Raw genomic sequence first — 15135 nt, forward strand, 5'->3', positions numbered from 1 at the left:
GGACGTGGGAAACTTCTCTGAATCTAAACCCCACAGCAGTGACAGGGCCGAAAACAACAACGGGAGTCTGAAAAACAAACCCAGCTGTGTAAAATCTTATTGACAGCCGGTTAAATTAAACAACAGGACCTTAGAGGGGGTGCGAGCGAGGCAAGAAAGGGATTGCATCCATCCATATGGATGTGTGTAGATTCCACACCGAGCAGCTTCTTGACTAGTATGACCTCAGTCTGCTGCTGTGCCCTGGCCCAGTCCTGCAGGGTTCCCTCTGGTTTTAGGAATTCATTTTCCAGGACTTTGCAATGACACCTTGCGTGACATTTGCTCGGATATAGACCCCCTTATCGCGTGACGTAAAGGCTGCGGTGTAAACAAGATGCGCGCGCAGAACGTGTGGCAAAACATGGCCGAGAAACAACGTGCCTACCTGTTAAACTCAGATGAAAGCGTATAAAACTTAAAATTAAACGGAGAAAAGTTACAAATTTGAGAAAATGGAAATCTCAGAATATGTTGCAGGTCTAAGCAAGGAAGACAGGAAGCACTACGAGTCGAAACTTACGCTGAGCACTTGAGAAACACTTCCCGATCCGTTTATGCTTACTGAGTCAGTGGACAAGTGACGTCACGGAGCTGCTGGAGGGATGTGACCAAACACCTCACAGACACACCAGCATATTTACCAAAGAATCAATGAAGGCACACGAGTCTTTAGAAGCATACGATCACTCTGTTGGTGGACATGTCCGAGACTGCTGTTACCATCCGTTATTGAAGGAAAACACGTTTTGCTTCATCAAATCAAAGGTAAGCCCTCGTAGTTTAATTGTTTGTACGGTTGAATTGTTTGTATTCAACAAAAGTTGAATTGTCTGTAGTGTGGCGAATTCTACTGGAGTGTTCCTGCTCGAAGTCAGGGGGTTCGTTTGCATATTACCCACGATGCAACTGAAGAGTGTTAAAGTTTTGGTTATGTTGTGGGATATTGAACATGTTAAAAACGGGCATATCTGTTACAGATAGCGGGGATGTGGTGGAAGGTAATGGGGACGTTATGAGAGAAGTTGTACTAGACAGCATGCTACTTCCCACCATGGGTGTAAAGAGTAGGCAAATAGCCAAGATCGCTTCTGTGGCCAAGAAAAGAAGAAAAGATGAGACAAATGCTAACTTGTGACTGGTATGACTGGCTAGTCTTACGGACATCAATAGCCCGCTGGCTAACTCTGAAAGATTTGCTGAGAAGTCCATTAATAGACCCCGTCACAGTATGATTATGAGATCGAGGCTGGAGTCAAATTATGACCTCAAACATCATGACACGTAAGCCGATGGACACGTCGTCAAACTTGAGGAAGGCTAGGCATTAACAACTCAAACGTTGGTTTGGCAGTTGCTCTGCTAGGATAGTATATCACATTTAGAGCTGTTACGTGTGTTCAAGCACAATATTTTTTATTTGTGTAAGAAACGGATACATACCAGATATGAAATGCTCTTCGTGTTTGATATTTGCTCTTCTGACCACGTCTTCCAGTCCTCCCGACGGATCGCAGGAATCCACGCCTGTCTTCTTCGTCTTTCAGTTGGAGTTTTCCCTTTCAGCATGCGATAAACATGCAGGTGCTTGTTTTTACCATCTTTACAATTTGTACAACCGACAGCGCAACAACTGTGAGGCGTTTCGTTTTAAATCAGTTTCTCCCTGATGAGCTCTTCGAAATGAACGTACTAACGTTTACAAACACAAGACTCGTGGCCCCTTTTTGCCTCACAATCTGCGCACGCACATTTGGCGCATGTAAACAAGGGACACGTCTATACACGACGGCTGTTGCTCATGGGCGGTCATAACGTCAGTGTTCAGAGGAGGCCTCACCACAGCCCCTGCAGATGGACCGACAAGACGAACTGACCGATACGCGCGTACACATGCACATGTACATACACAAATTTGGGAACGAAGACGTTGCACGTTGAGGTACGTTCATGCGTGTGACGTGTTGTGACGTGAACACGGCGTACAAAAACGCCAAGTCTTGAAAACGAACGGTTATCGAACATGCCCCCAATGTCAGGGACCAAAAACACTATTGACTTAACTTTATAATTTTCCCTGACCTCAGTATTTCCAGGACATTTGATCAAGTTTATCGTTTCTTTCAGTTCTCCCATAAATGGAAAACGAATCTATGAATTTCCAGGTTTTCCAGGACACGCGGGAACCCTGTAGGAGGAGTGAAAAGCCCGGCTCGACAACTTGTAAGGGGAGCTAATGTGAGAGGACAGAGTCTGGTCGGGGTTTTGAACTTCCCGCCTTAACAGTCACACATCCACCTCTCTTACACTGAGTGAGCCACTGCCTTTTGAGAATTGAAGCCAGCTAGTCGCATTACTGTGTGCTATGTGCAACACGTGATGGGACTGTTATGTATGCACACATCGACAGTGCTGCATTTGATTTGGTGCTGTTCTATTGTGCAGGGATCGATTGGTGATGCCTGCGGGCTCTGGGTTGTTTGATCGGGTCTGCCTTTGATGCTGTGTCAGTCTAAATAAAGAATGCCACGGAGAGGTTGTGTCGAGCGACAGCGCTGTGTCCTGACGTGATTTAAAAATACAATATTGGCGACGAGGATGGCTGATATCTCTCTCCCACCACCTGCCCCCTTCCTGGCATTACCTGGCGAGCCTCCGGTACCATGGACTCGCTGGCTACATAGTTTTGAAAATTACATCATCGCCTCAGGGCTCGACGACGTGAGCCAGGCTAGGAAGACGGCTCTGTTGCTACACTGCTTGGGAGCAGAGGGTCATCGTGTGCTCGGGACTCTGGGAAACGTCACAAACTTTGCCGAAGCTGTGGGACTTATGAGCACCCATTTCGCTGCTCCACAGAGTGCCCTCCTCGGCGATTTATATTCCGTCAGCGACACCAACTGCCTGGTGAGTCTGTGCGGCAGTACGTAGCTAATTTGCGAGGGCTAGCTAGCTCATGCAAGTTTGGCGCGCTTCAGGACGAGATGGTTCGCGACCAGCTAATCGAACACACCAACAACGCAAAGGTGCGTGAGACTCTCCTGCTGGAAAAAGACGATCTGCTGCTGTCCAGAGCAATTACCATCGCACTACAGGTTGAGGGAGCAGCTGAGTGTGCTGCTATGCTAAATACACAGCAAGTGGCCACCTCCAGTCAAGCTGCCAACGACTCCTCCCTCTACTCACGGCTGCCCCTCGGGACGCAACCCAACCAGAGCGAGGCGGGCACCGACTCCACTGGGGACGTCTTGCAACTGCAACGACGGCGTTCTCGGCCCCGCCCTCAACAGTCCTGTGGTAACTGTGGGTCTCGGTCAAGGGCTCAGAACTGCCCTGCCCGTGGCCAGACATGCCGTAGCTGCGGTAAGCACAATCACTTCGCCAACGTCTGTCGATCTTCCCCGGCTGGGTCAGAGGGCCACACCCCCCAGTCTTCAACCGCCGTCATTCACAAGGTGAGCTCTGGGCCAGTGTCATTCAAATCATGCACAGTCAACATTAATGATGTGTGCATCCCCCTGCTGTTGGACACCGGTGCAAGTGTGTCTCCTGAATGTTGATACCTACAGTCAATTTTTCGGTTCACTGCCACGGTCCGCACCCTCAGCTGTCCTCTGTGGGTATGGTGACTCCAAAATCGATCTGGTTGGCTCTCTCCAAGTGACTGTCCGCTATGGAACCAAGCTGGTGCCCAATGCAGTTTTTCATGTGGCACGCCGGGGGGCCAACCTGATGGGCCTGGACCTGTTCTCCGCTCTGGGGTTCTCCCTCTTCGACACAAGGGGGGCAGCAATCCTGACTGTCGCCACACCTTGGCAGCAGAAGTGGCCATCGCTGTTTATGGGGCTGGGCTGCCTTTCCGCCTTCACCCATCAACCTCTCCTCAACCCTGCTGTGAAATCTGTCATCCAACCACTGCGCCGCATCCCGTTGGCTCTCCGTGATGGGGTCTCCGCCGAGCTGCAACAACTGCTGGAAGCTGGCATCATTGAACCGGTGGACACTTCACCTTGGGTCTCAAACCTCGTGGTGGCTAAGAAGAAGTCGGGGGGCCTGCGTGTCTGCGTCAATCTACGTGCAGTAAATAAGGCAGTGGTCCCTGATAAGTATCCACTGCCCACCTCAGAAGAACTCACTGCTCAGTTCTATGGCTCTGAGGTGTTCTCCAAGCTCGACCTCAGACAGGGGTACTTACAGGTGCCCCTCCACCCCAGCAGCCGAAACCTCACAGCCTTTGTGACACATGCAGGAGTGTTTAGCTACACCAGGATGCCTTTCGGTCTCAGCTCCGCCCCTAGCTGCTTCCAGAAAATCATGGTCTCCGTGCTGGCTGGCATACTGGGCGTGGCCATTTATCTGGACGATATAGTGGTACACGGGCCCACCAGTGAAATCCACGACAAGCGCCTTAACATGGTCTTCGCAGCCCTGTCCAAGCACAAGCTAACTCTCAATGCTGAGAAATGTGTCCTCTCTGTGCCAGCCATCGACTTCGTGGGGTTCCGGCTGTCAGCGAGCGGTGTAACTCCACTACAATCCAACGTGGACGCCATTCAGGCCATCCCTGAGCCCAGCTCGGCCGCCCAGGTCGCCTCCTTCCTGGGTATGACAAGTTACTACCTGAGGTTTCTTCCCCAGTACTCTGCGACCACAGCCCCCCTGCGCCAGCTGCTGCGTAAGGACGAGCCATGGGTGTGGTCAAAGGCATGCAGTGACGCTGTGCGTGATCTCAAGACTCAACTGACTTCACCACCAGTGTTGGCTCACTTCGACATCTCCAGCTCCACCTTTGTGACCTGTGACGCATCAGCCACAGCGATAGAGGCTGTGCTGTCTCAAACCCAGAACGGTGTGGAGAAGCCCATTGCCTTCGCCTCCCGTGCCCTCAACCTGACCGAGCAGCGGTACTCCGTGGGTGAGCGTGAGGCGTTAGCCTGTATCTGGGCTTGTGAAAGGTGGCACCTCTACCTCTATGGCCGCTCCTTCACCCTCAGGACAGATCACCAGGCCCTGACAGCGCTGCTGTCCACATCTGGGACAGGCCACAAACCCCTGAGGCTGCACCGCTGGTCTGACCGCCTCCGCCAGTACAACTTCAGCCTGCAGTTCACCCCAGGCAGAGACAATGTTGTCGCCGACCTGCTCTCTCGCTCTGTCTCCACCCCAGCTCCACAGACGGACACTGACTGTGTGGAAAAGGACATTGTCCAAATGCTACACACACCCCTCCAGGCCACTGTCTCTCTTCAGGAGCTGAGGGCAGCCTCCGAACAGGACCCTGTCCTCTCCCAGCTCCGCACCTACATCCAGAACGGCTGGCCTCACAAGGTCCCAGAGGAGCTGGCTGCGTTCGCCTGAGTCAGACAGGAGCTCTCCTGCTGGAACGACACCTGCGTGGCACGTGGGTTTTGCACAGTGGTCCCAGCTGCTCTCCGTGCACGTGTTTTGAATACGGCGCATGAAGGCCACCTGGGCATTGTGAAACTGAAACAGCGCTGCCGAGACCTGGTGTGGTGGCCGGGGATAGACAGAGATATTGAGGCTCTGGTGAAGGACTGTCCTGCCTGCCTTGTGAGTGGCAAGACTGGCCACCAGGCTCCCCCACCCCTGCAACCTCTCGCCTGGCCCTCTCAGCCCTGGGAACACCTGCAGTTGGACATTTGTGGTGAGATCCATGGAGTTCCCCACCACCAACGCTTCATGGTGGTCGCCTACGATCTACACTCAAAATGGCCTGAACTCACCACTTCCGGCACTGTGACCTCACAGATCATCATCGACTTCCTGGACTCTCTTTTCTCTCGCTGGGGCCTCCCAAAGGCCATCACCACTGACAACGGCCCTCAGCTGGTCTCTGCTGAGTTCACTGCTTATCTCGAAAGCAAGGGCATCCGTCATATACGCACTGCGTACTACCACCCCCAGGCCAATGGCGGCGTTGAACGTTTTCACCAGTCACTGAAGAACGGCCTCAGAGCACACATGGCCCAAGGGTGCTCTTTCACGCAGGCCATCCGTCACACTCTGCTGCACTATCGGGCCACACAGCACTCGACCACAGGCGTCTCCCCAGCCTCTCTCATGCTAGGCCGGGAACTGTGCATGCCCCTTGACAGGCTCCGCCCCTCCACACCTCAGGCACCTCCCTCTGGGGTCAGAGCCTCAGTCACTCGTCAGCAGATGCGGATGAAGCAACGGTTTGACCAGTCAAAACGAACCAGGGTGCCAGACATCAATGTGTCAGACTGGGTCAGGGTCCGCAGGCCCCACAGGGACAATAAAATGGCTTCATACTGGTCCTCTCCTCTCCAAGTCACCCGTCAGCTGGGCCCAGCCACTTACCTCCTCAGCGATGGCACTCGGTGGCACTCCAGTCGTCTACGGAAGGTGTCAGCTCCGCCACACACAGCTGGTGACACAACCATAGCCATTCCCTCAGCATGGCGAGACGCCCCGGGGCTTCATGCAGCTCCTACACGGGCCCCAGACATTCCTGGGCCTCAGCTTCCCCTGCCTTCTCCCTCCCCACCTCAGCCTGCCCAGCCTCAGGCCGCCCCGCGACCTGTTCGCACACGTTTACGCCCTGGCCACCTAGAGGACTTTGTGTCAACCTTTCATGTTTGAAATCCTGCCGGGGGGGGGGGGGAATGTTATGTATGCACACATCGACAGTGCTGCATTTGATTTGGTGCTGTTCTATTGTGCTGGGATCGATTGGTGATGCCTGCGGGCTCTGGGTTGTTTGATCGGGTCTGCCTTTGATGCTGTGTCAGTCTAAATAAAGAATGCCACGGAGAGGTTGTGTCGAGCGACAGCGCTGTGTCCTGACGTGATTTAAAAATACAATAGGGACGTCGATGGTTTGTCTCCAGGATCCGTCAGAAACCGGCGGCATCGAAAGTCTTACGCTTGCACGTGGTCATCCGGGGCCCCGCTTCCAGGTGTTTATAACTGTAATTTCTTCGCGTTATATGCTTTAAACGGAACAACCAGTAGGCGTTCAGGGCACTTCAGGTCACATCACATGCAGAAGGAAGGTGAGATTCTACATGGTGTGCCATGTAAAATCTCCACGATGTGACGTTACGCAGCGTTGATGGGATCCGTCACGCCGAGTTAGCGAGATCCCGTTTCTCACAGTCAGACCCCGCGACACCAGCCGACCCGAAGCCCGTCATATGTAGCTCCAGTAACGCGTGGCACCGGGTCTCACATTACACAACGTTTCCACAAAAATAACGACACTGTGGGAGACTGAGACTTGAGAGCTTCGAAACAAAGAAGGCGCAGTCCAAAAAAACCACCCCCGCCCACGTGGTCACTTCCCTTCTCCTACACCAGGCGGCCAGAGTCGGCCTAGTCCCTTCCCGGAGACGTGCTGATGACTTATGGATGAGCCGTTATGCAAGCAGAGCGGGTCTGGATGAAGACAGCCCAGCACGCCAGAGACCACGGCCGGCCGGCCTCCTGGCTTCATTCCGTTGCTGTGTGCGGGGCGTCAGGTCGCATCAGCTGCCTGCTGTAAGTGTGTGTTGCATCTGCCAACATAACCTGTCTCTGCTGCACAGCCAGCGATGCGCTGGTGTTTATCCAGATGTTAAACGCACAATCACGGGAATTACCAGATAACACCTGGCACCGGTCCTGTAGCCCATCTATGCCAAGGGAGTTTAAGGTCATGTAAATAACCCTTTTCTTCTTTACACGCTGCTTCGCTATGTCCACCTCAGCCAAGTCAAGATTTCATTTCTAATTTTGGACCCTGGCTGAATTATTGATTGTGGTCTCAGAAAGGATATGAAAATGACATGAAGAGGATGACGTACCAGGATGATCAAAATGAAGTTCGGACAATTGCTTTCTTTCAAATACATTGTACTCCAGAACCCCCCACACACACCCACCCCGAGTGCTTTCCAGGGTCCATCATATCAGTGTTATCTCTGTTTGCTAAGGCTGGCAAGGAGTTCCCTTTATGTAACTCTCAGCTCAGAACCACTCATCTTTACCAGTCACTACCAGTGATCAGCAAGTCTCCTTTAGTTTCAGTGATTAATGATCCTTAATTATGATCAACAGCTGATGTGCAACACTGATTTCGAATATCAATTAAACATGATGAGTCACTAACATGTCTTGTCGTGTCAGCGTCAAATCAGATTACAAACTTTATATGGATGTCCAGAGGGACCCTGTCTTTGTTTTGTTTTCAAGAGCAGTATCCCCCCCCCCCCCCCCGAGACTGGCAGGGCTTCAGCCTCTTGCTCCAGGTCACTTCGGCAGCACAGCTGGCTCACCGACACATCAGGTGGATCCAGTCACTCCAAAATGGAGGACGCCGTCTCTACCCACTATAGGCTACTCCGCTGTAAGGCCCTGGTTACAGCCCATATTCACCCACACTTGTCTTACATCCTCTTCATTTGTAACCTTTAACGTCCCAATAAAACCCGAGAACTAATGCAAAGGGCATGAGGAATTGAGTAAATCGCCTTTCATGCCGGGTGAATCAGCAGCGCCAACAGTCAGGGGTCAATGTGTGCAGTGTGTGTGTGTGTGTGGGGGGGGACTATTGACTAAAACAAGTGGAGCACCGATAAGTGTGCAAGTCTCCCTGGTGAGTGCTAACCTTATCTCCCCGGGGAAACCTGCGAAGGCACATCTTGATCAAACAGATGATACGCATTGAATCCCCGGCGCTGAAAGCCCCACAATCAGCAGGCCGTTTGAAATGAACGGGGAGACAATACAGGTGGATCATTGATCAGTGCGGTCTACACAAGCACGGCCTGTCTCGGGTGGAGCTCCCTCTGGTCATGCCATTCATTATCGACCGATCCCCTTTCTAAATATGGGTGGAACTGCGATGAGTCCCATGATCGGGTCCCATAAAGACATATAATAAATGGAGGCTGTAAATAATTTACCTTCAGCAGTCTTGGGCAAGACTCCTACCCTATCCACGATGGCTGTGTGTGTGTGTGTGTGTGTGTGTGTGTGTGTCTGTGTGTGTACTCGGGATTACAGCATTTTTTTTAAAGTATGGAGGGTTTCAGTGAGAAACAAACCCATATTTCTACACTTTTAGCTACGCAAGGGCAGAGATGAACTTTGCTATCCCACTTACCTCAATATCTCTCTCTCTCTCTCACACACACACACACACACACACACACACACACACACACACACACACACACACACACACACACACACACACACCTCGGGCTTTCCTTCTCTGCAGTGGTGGTTATATATAAAGGGATGGTGAGGTCAGGGATGTGGAAGACTGGCACAGCACAGCCTGTTCACAGCACAGATGAAAAATTCACAGGAGCAGAGGAGGTTTCCACCCCACCCTGTTAAACCCCGATGGCGCAAAAAAACAAAACAGGAAAACAAAAAAAAATTTGCAGGAAATAGATATCACTGATGGAAATGTGGGCAAACAGGAAATCTCTCATACAAACATACAGGAATGTCATGTCCCCGACATTTGAAATGAAAACGCTGGAAAAGTCACATCCACCATAGATGCACTTACAGGTACCGTTTAGGGTTGGAGTATTATTGCAAACATACAACACCCATTTCAACATAATGGATAATTGCAATTTATGTTTTCTGAACGTTTTTGTGCAATATGTTCCATAGTTTCCTTTCCTTTCTAACTGTGAAGCCTTTTTTTTTGGTGATGAACCCGTTTGATGTAAATGTACACTGAACACGCTGTGAAATAAGGATTAAAATTCAAGGCGCCGAGTGAAATATGTACACATCGACGTCATAAAATACAAGTGCAATCTGAACAGAGTGAAGCGGGGCAACTGTTATCTCTCATAACAAATGGATCTGAATTAGTCCCTAAAAAAATGTTTAAAAAAATGCTGTAGCACTGAGAGAGGAAAAGTGGCTGCAAAAAAAAAGAAAAAAGAAAAAAAAGAGTGGCTGGAAAAAAAAGACAGAAGAAAAAGACACCCCTAATTTACATTCACTGGGTTGGGCACTGTTACTGCATCAGTAAATCCTCTGCAGCCGTCAGGTGAAACGTCTCTGTGATACACACAGCTCATGGACGAACCCTGAAACGTCCCAAATGTGAAGAAAAAAAATAAAAAAATAACAAAAAACCCACCAAAGCCTCTGGCATTTAATAATCCTTTATGGCCATTGTGTGTGTGTGTGTGTGTGTGTGCGTGTGTGTGTGTGCGTGTGTGTTCCCTCTTGGCAGACATTTCCGTTCTCCACATGGGAGACGAAGAAGGTTAGTTGCATAAACAGCAGCAGGCCACAGGTGAGAGGATTCTGCAGCAATGCACCTCCCAGTTCTGCTGCGGGACAGAGATGAAAGGGAGGGGAGGAGGAGGAGGTGTGGGGGGGGCACAAAGTACAGGAGGAGGAAGTATGGGCTTGACGATACGCTGGCGAAGAGAGAGAAAGACGAGGAGAAGGAGAGGGAGACACTGTGTTGGGGGGGGGGGCGAACGCATGGAGCAGTAAAAGAAGAGATGAGAGAGGAGTTGAAAGAGAGGAGAACAGAACAGTGTTACAAAACATAGATGAAAAGAGAAGCCCTTCCTCTGACGGGACAGGAGCTTTTCCTTCGATGCCGCCATCCCTGAAAAATAGTCATTACTGGCGATAGCACACAGGGACATCGGGGCTACAGCTCATTGCCCAAATTGCAAACTGCGACACAGGCCAGAAGAACCGAGCAACTCGGGTGTCTGATTCCTCGGTAAACACTGATGATGACACGCAATAACCCAAAACAAGATGGTCCATCAACACCTCATAAGCTCAACGTCACCCGTATGCGATGGGATTGTTTTCACCTGTAGTCAGCGACTCAGAAGGGAGTTATGACACATGCCCTCTTGGAAGCCTAGTGTTATTTTTATGATTCTGGCTTCACATCAACTGTTGTAGTAATCACCTTAGTTATGGCTGCGTTATCATGCACTGCACAACACTGTGCTGAGGGCCAGAGCCAGACAGGTTCCTTTCAAAACGACAAAAGTCACTAGGGCAAATAGTTTGAATCCTATTCAGGGTAATCTAATTACTTATAGTTCCTTCCAACACACAATCCAAAGGAGTTGAATCAAGCGCAACTGGACTTGGTATATATCCGTGAAGACGTTTCGCCTCTCATCCAAGAGGCTTCCTCAGTTCGTGCCTTTCTGACTAGACCAAGCTAGTCTGACTGGCTGGTGATGAGACTCAGAATTTATCCTCTTTGGAGTCGTTGTCAGAGCTATAGATGTCCATGGCTCTTTGTGTGTGGATGTTTACCAACGCCTGTTGCCAACAGAGCCATAGATATGAGTGGCTCTTTTGTGTACCGATGTTTGGCCACGCCCGTCGTTATCGGAGCTATTGGTTTGCATTTGTTTAGCAGCGACGGTCGTTGGGGGTGTTAGTTTCGACTTCATTATTCAGTGGTCATGAGAGTGGTTGGAGCCGTTAGTGACCGACTGTTGTTCTTGGAGGCTAGGCTTCTGAGTCTCCTGGGTAGAGATGAAAGGATGGCATTGTAAGTGGGAGATAGGTGGTGTCGCAGACCTCCTCCTCTGTTGAGGGATGGTTTTTCCTGTTTCACAGATGGCTTCCTTCACCCCTCTTTCAAACCATCTATCTTCTCTGTCCAAAATGTGTACGTTGCTGTCCTCGAAGGAGTGTGTCTTCTCCTTTAGGTGTAGATAGACTGCGGAGTCTTGTCCTGAGGAGTTTGGCCTTCTGTGTTGGGCCATCCGTTTGTGTAGTGGTTGTTTGGTTTCTCCTATGTATAGGTCAGTGCAATCCTCATTGCATTGTATGGCATACACCAGATTGCTTTTTTGGGTGTGTGGTACACGGTCTTTGGGATGAACCAGTCTGTCGGAGTGTGTTGCTGGGTTTGAAGTATACCGGGATGTGGTGTTTGTTGAAATTCTCCTGAGTTTCTCATAGACCCCAGAAACATACGGGATGACTGTGCTATTCCTTCTGTTCCTTTTCTCCTCGTCGCTCACCTGGTTGGTCTTTTTGGAACGTGTAGCAGTTTTCACAAAGGTCCAACTGGGGTAGCCGCAGGTTTTTAAAGCTCCCCTCAGTTGTTTGTGTTCTTCTCATTGGGCCTGTATGCTGCTGGGCACATTGTCAGCTCTGTGTTGCAGAGTTCTGATGACGCTCAGTTTGTGTTCTAGAGGGTGGTGTGAGTCGAAAAGTAGATATTGGTCTGTGTGTGTAGGTTTCCTGTAAACCCCAATGTGGAGGCTCCTGTCTTCCCCAATGTGGACGTCACAGTCCAAGAAGGGCAAACTGTTGTTCTTTACGTCTTCCCTTGTGAACTTAATGTTCTTGTCCACTGAGTTGCTGTGTTTGGTAAACGCTTGCACCTCTTGTGTTTGGATTTTGACCCATGTGTCGTCCACATATCTGAACCAGTGGCTCGGAGGTGTTCCTCTGAAGGAGTTCAGGGCCCTGTGTGCTACCTCTTCCATATATAAGTTGGCCACACTGGGCGATACTGATGAGCCCATTGCACAGCAGTGTTTCTGTCTGTAAAACTGGCCCCTGAATTGGAAATATGTAGTGTTCAGGCAAAGGTCCAGTAGTTGGCAAATCTGGTCTGGGCTGAGGTTTACCGACGGGCGTTGGTAAACATCCACACACAAAGAGCCATGGACATCTATAGCTCTGACAACAACTCCAAAGAGGATAAATTCTGAGTCTCATCACCAGCCAGTCAGACTAGCTTGGTCTAGTCAGAAAGCTACGAACTGAAGAAGCCTCTTGGATGAGGGGCGAAACGTCTTCACGGATATATACCAAGTCCAGTTGCACTTGATTCAACTCCTTTGGATAACCATGACCTGGATGAATGAGAACATTCACAGACATCTTCCAACACACAAATGGTGCCGTTTCAAAATGAGCAATTTACTCAGCGTTTACAGACCAAATTCAATAAATAACAAGGGCGATATCACTCATGCCTGTCATATTTTTCAGCAACCCAGTGAATTAGTACTCTAGTTCAAATGTAATTTCCAAGGAGTTTAATCCATATCAATATGTGTAACGGTTAATGACTGACTTTGTAATCAGGATACTTGTAATCCATTACTCCCTAACCAGCTCGTGGCTGGGCGGAGTTTAAGGGGATTTGAGGGTTGGTGTCCCTCTTGACAAAATTCAAGCACATCTGCTTCGAGTTTTTTTTTTTGTTGGCCCCCCCCCCCCCCAATTGTACTTGGCCAATTACCCCACTCTTCTGAGCTGTCCTGGTCGCTGCTCCACCCCCTCTGCCAATCCGGGGAGGGCTGCAGACTACCACATGCCTGCTCCGATACATGAGGAGTCGCCAGCCACTTCTTTTCACCGACAGTGAGGAGTTTCATCAGGGGAACGTAGTGCATGGGAGTTATCATGCTATTCCCCCCAGTTGCTCCTCATCCCAAACAGGTGTTCCAATCAACCAGAGGAGGCACTAGTGCAGCAACCAGGACACACACCCACATCCGGCTTCCCACCCGCAGACACGGCCAACTGTGTCTGTCGGGACACCCGACCAAGCCGGAGGCAACACAGGGATTCGAACCGGCAATCCCCGTGTTGGTAGGCAACGGAGCAGACCGCCACGCCACCCGGACGCGCCTCTGCTTCGTTTTTCAGAGATTGACAGGAATTGTCTTGGAAAAAGATGAATGGAGATAATATACCATGTTTGTATGAGCACATCGGGAGGACCAGATCAGTTTGCTACAACAGGACAGCCAATACAATTTTCAGTAACTTTGAAATTAATCTGACATATATACAAATTTGACCTTTAGTACAGAATAAACCACACAGTACGCATTTTTACATTACAATTTGTCCAAAGTTTTGTGTGACAGTCTTGCATCTCTTTATGACTGAATCCATTGTTCCCTACGGAAGTTGTTACCACAGGAATGGACTGACTACTAAGACAGCCACTAAAGGCAACATGAAGCTAGTAAAGCCATCAGACTTACCAAGTATTACCATAACTGCCCTAACTTGAGAAGTATTCAAATGTAAACATGGTGACACTTCAAACCACCAACCAGCAGTGGATGCTTTGCATTTAAGTACAAACGACACACACCAGTTCAAACTTTGCTGACCCTTCATGTGTACTACTAACCCCATCTGCAATTGCGAAAGTATACAATACCAAAGAATCTTCCAGATGACCAGGAAAACACAGTGGATGAACCAATGATTGAAGCAGGCCCAGAGACAGCCTGCTCTCAGACAAGTTAATGATTTTCCAGGTATCTCAGATAGAGGAATCATTGACTGCACTTCTACTCTCAGAGCGGCTGCATACCATCCTAAATGTCTCAGTGTTGCCATATAGACAGAAGACAGGACCATAAAACACTGTGAAACACTGGCTGCCGGTAAGGAAGCTAATAAAACAGGAGTTTCGTCTTTGGGTGCCTACATGTCAAAAACAGTCCAAGAGGTGAATAAGCAATGAAGACCACCGACGTTCAAGACCGAGATAGTGACAAGATTTGGTTGGTTTTTTTTCTGCATCTTCAGCATCGTAGCCGCCAGAAGATCTGTGTCCATATGTCATACTACGGGGAAGCGTACACCTGGGACAGTGTAGTTATTTGAGGCCCTTTGGGTAGAACGCAGCCCATGGCTCAAAGCAAAAGTTGTCAAGAGTGCTGCTAATTGAAAAAGAAATAAATCATTTTCTGTGAAGCTTCAGACTGAGAAGATAGCATAATAATTAAAACTGTCAGGAAAAGAGCCTGGTGTCTTATCTTGCCATGGTAGCAATGATTTCCAGCAGCAACCGTGCACAGTGGCCCTGTTACATTCAGCAGATAAGAGAGAATGCAGCGCAACAACCACAGCGCCATCTTGTGTGATTCTATGAGACAACCCACACAACAACAACAAAAAGGGGAAAAGTGCAACCCCAAACTTATTCCTATTTTCTCAAATTAAAAATGTTCCTGTGATTGATGTGAGGAATTTCATGGTACGAGAATTCTCCAATCGCGCAATTTTAAAATAAATGAGGAAACCCAACATTTTCACTACTTGCATTACAAACTATGCTGGACA

The sequence above is a fragment of the Lampris incognitus genome, chromosome 3 (assembly GCF_029633865.1).
Source record: "Lampris incognitus isolate fLamInc1 chromosome 3, fLamInc1.hap2, whole genome shotgun sequence".
Classification (NCBI taxonomy): Eukaryota; Metazoa; Chordata; class Actinopteri; order Lampriformes; family Lampridae; genus Lampris; species Lampris incognitus.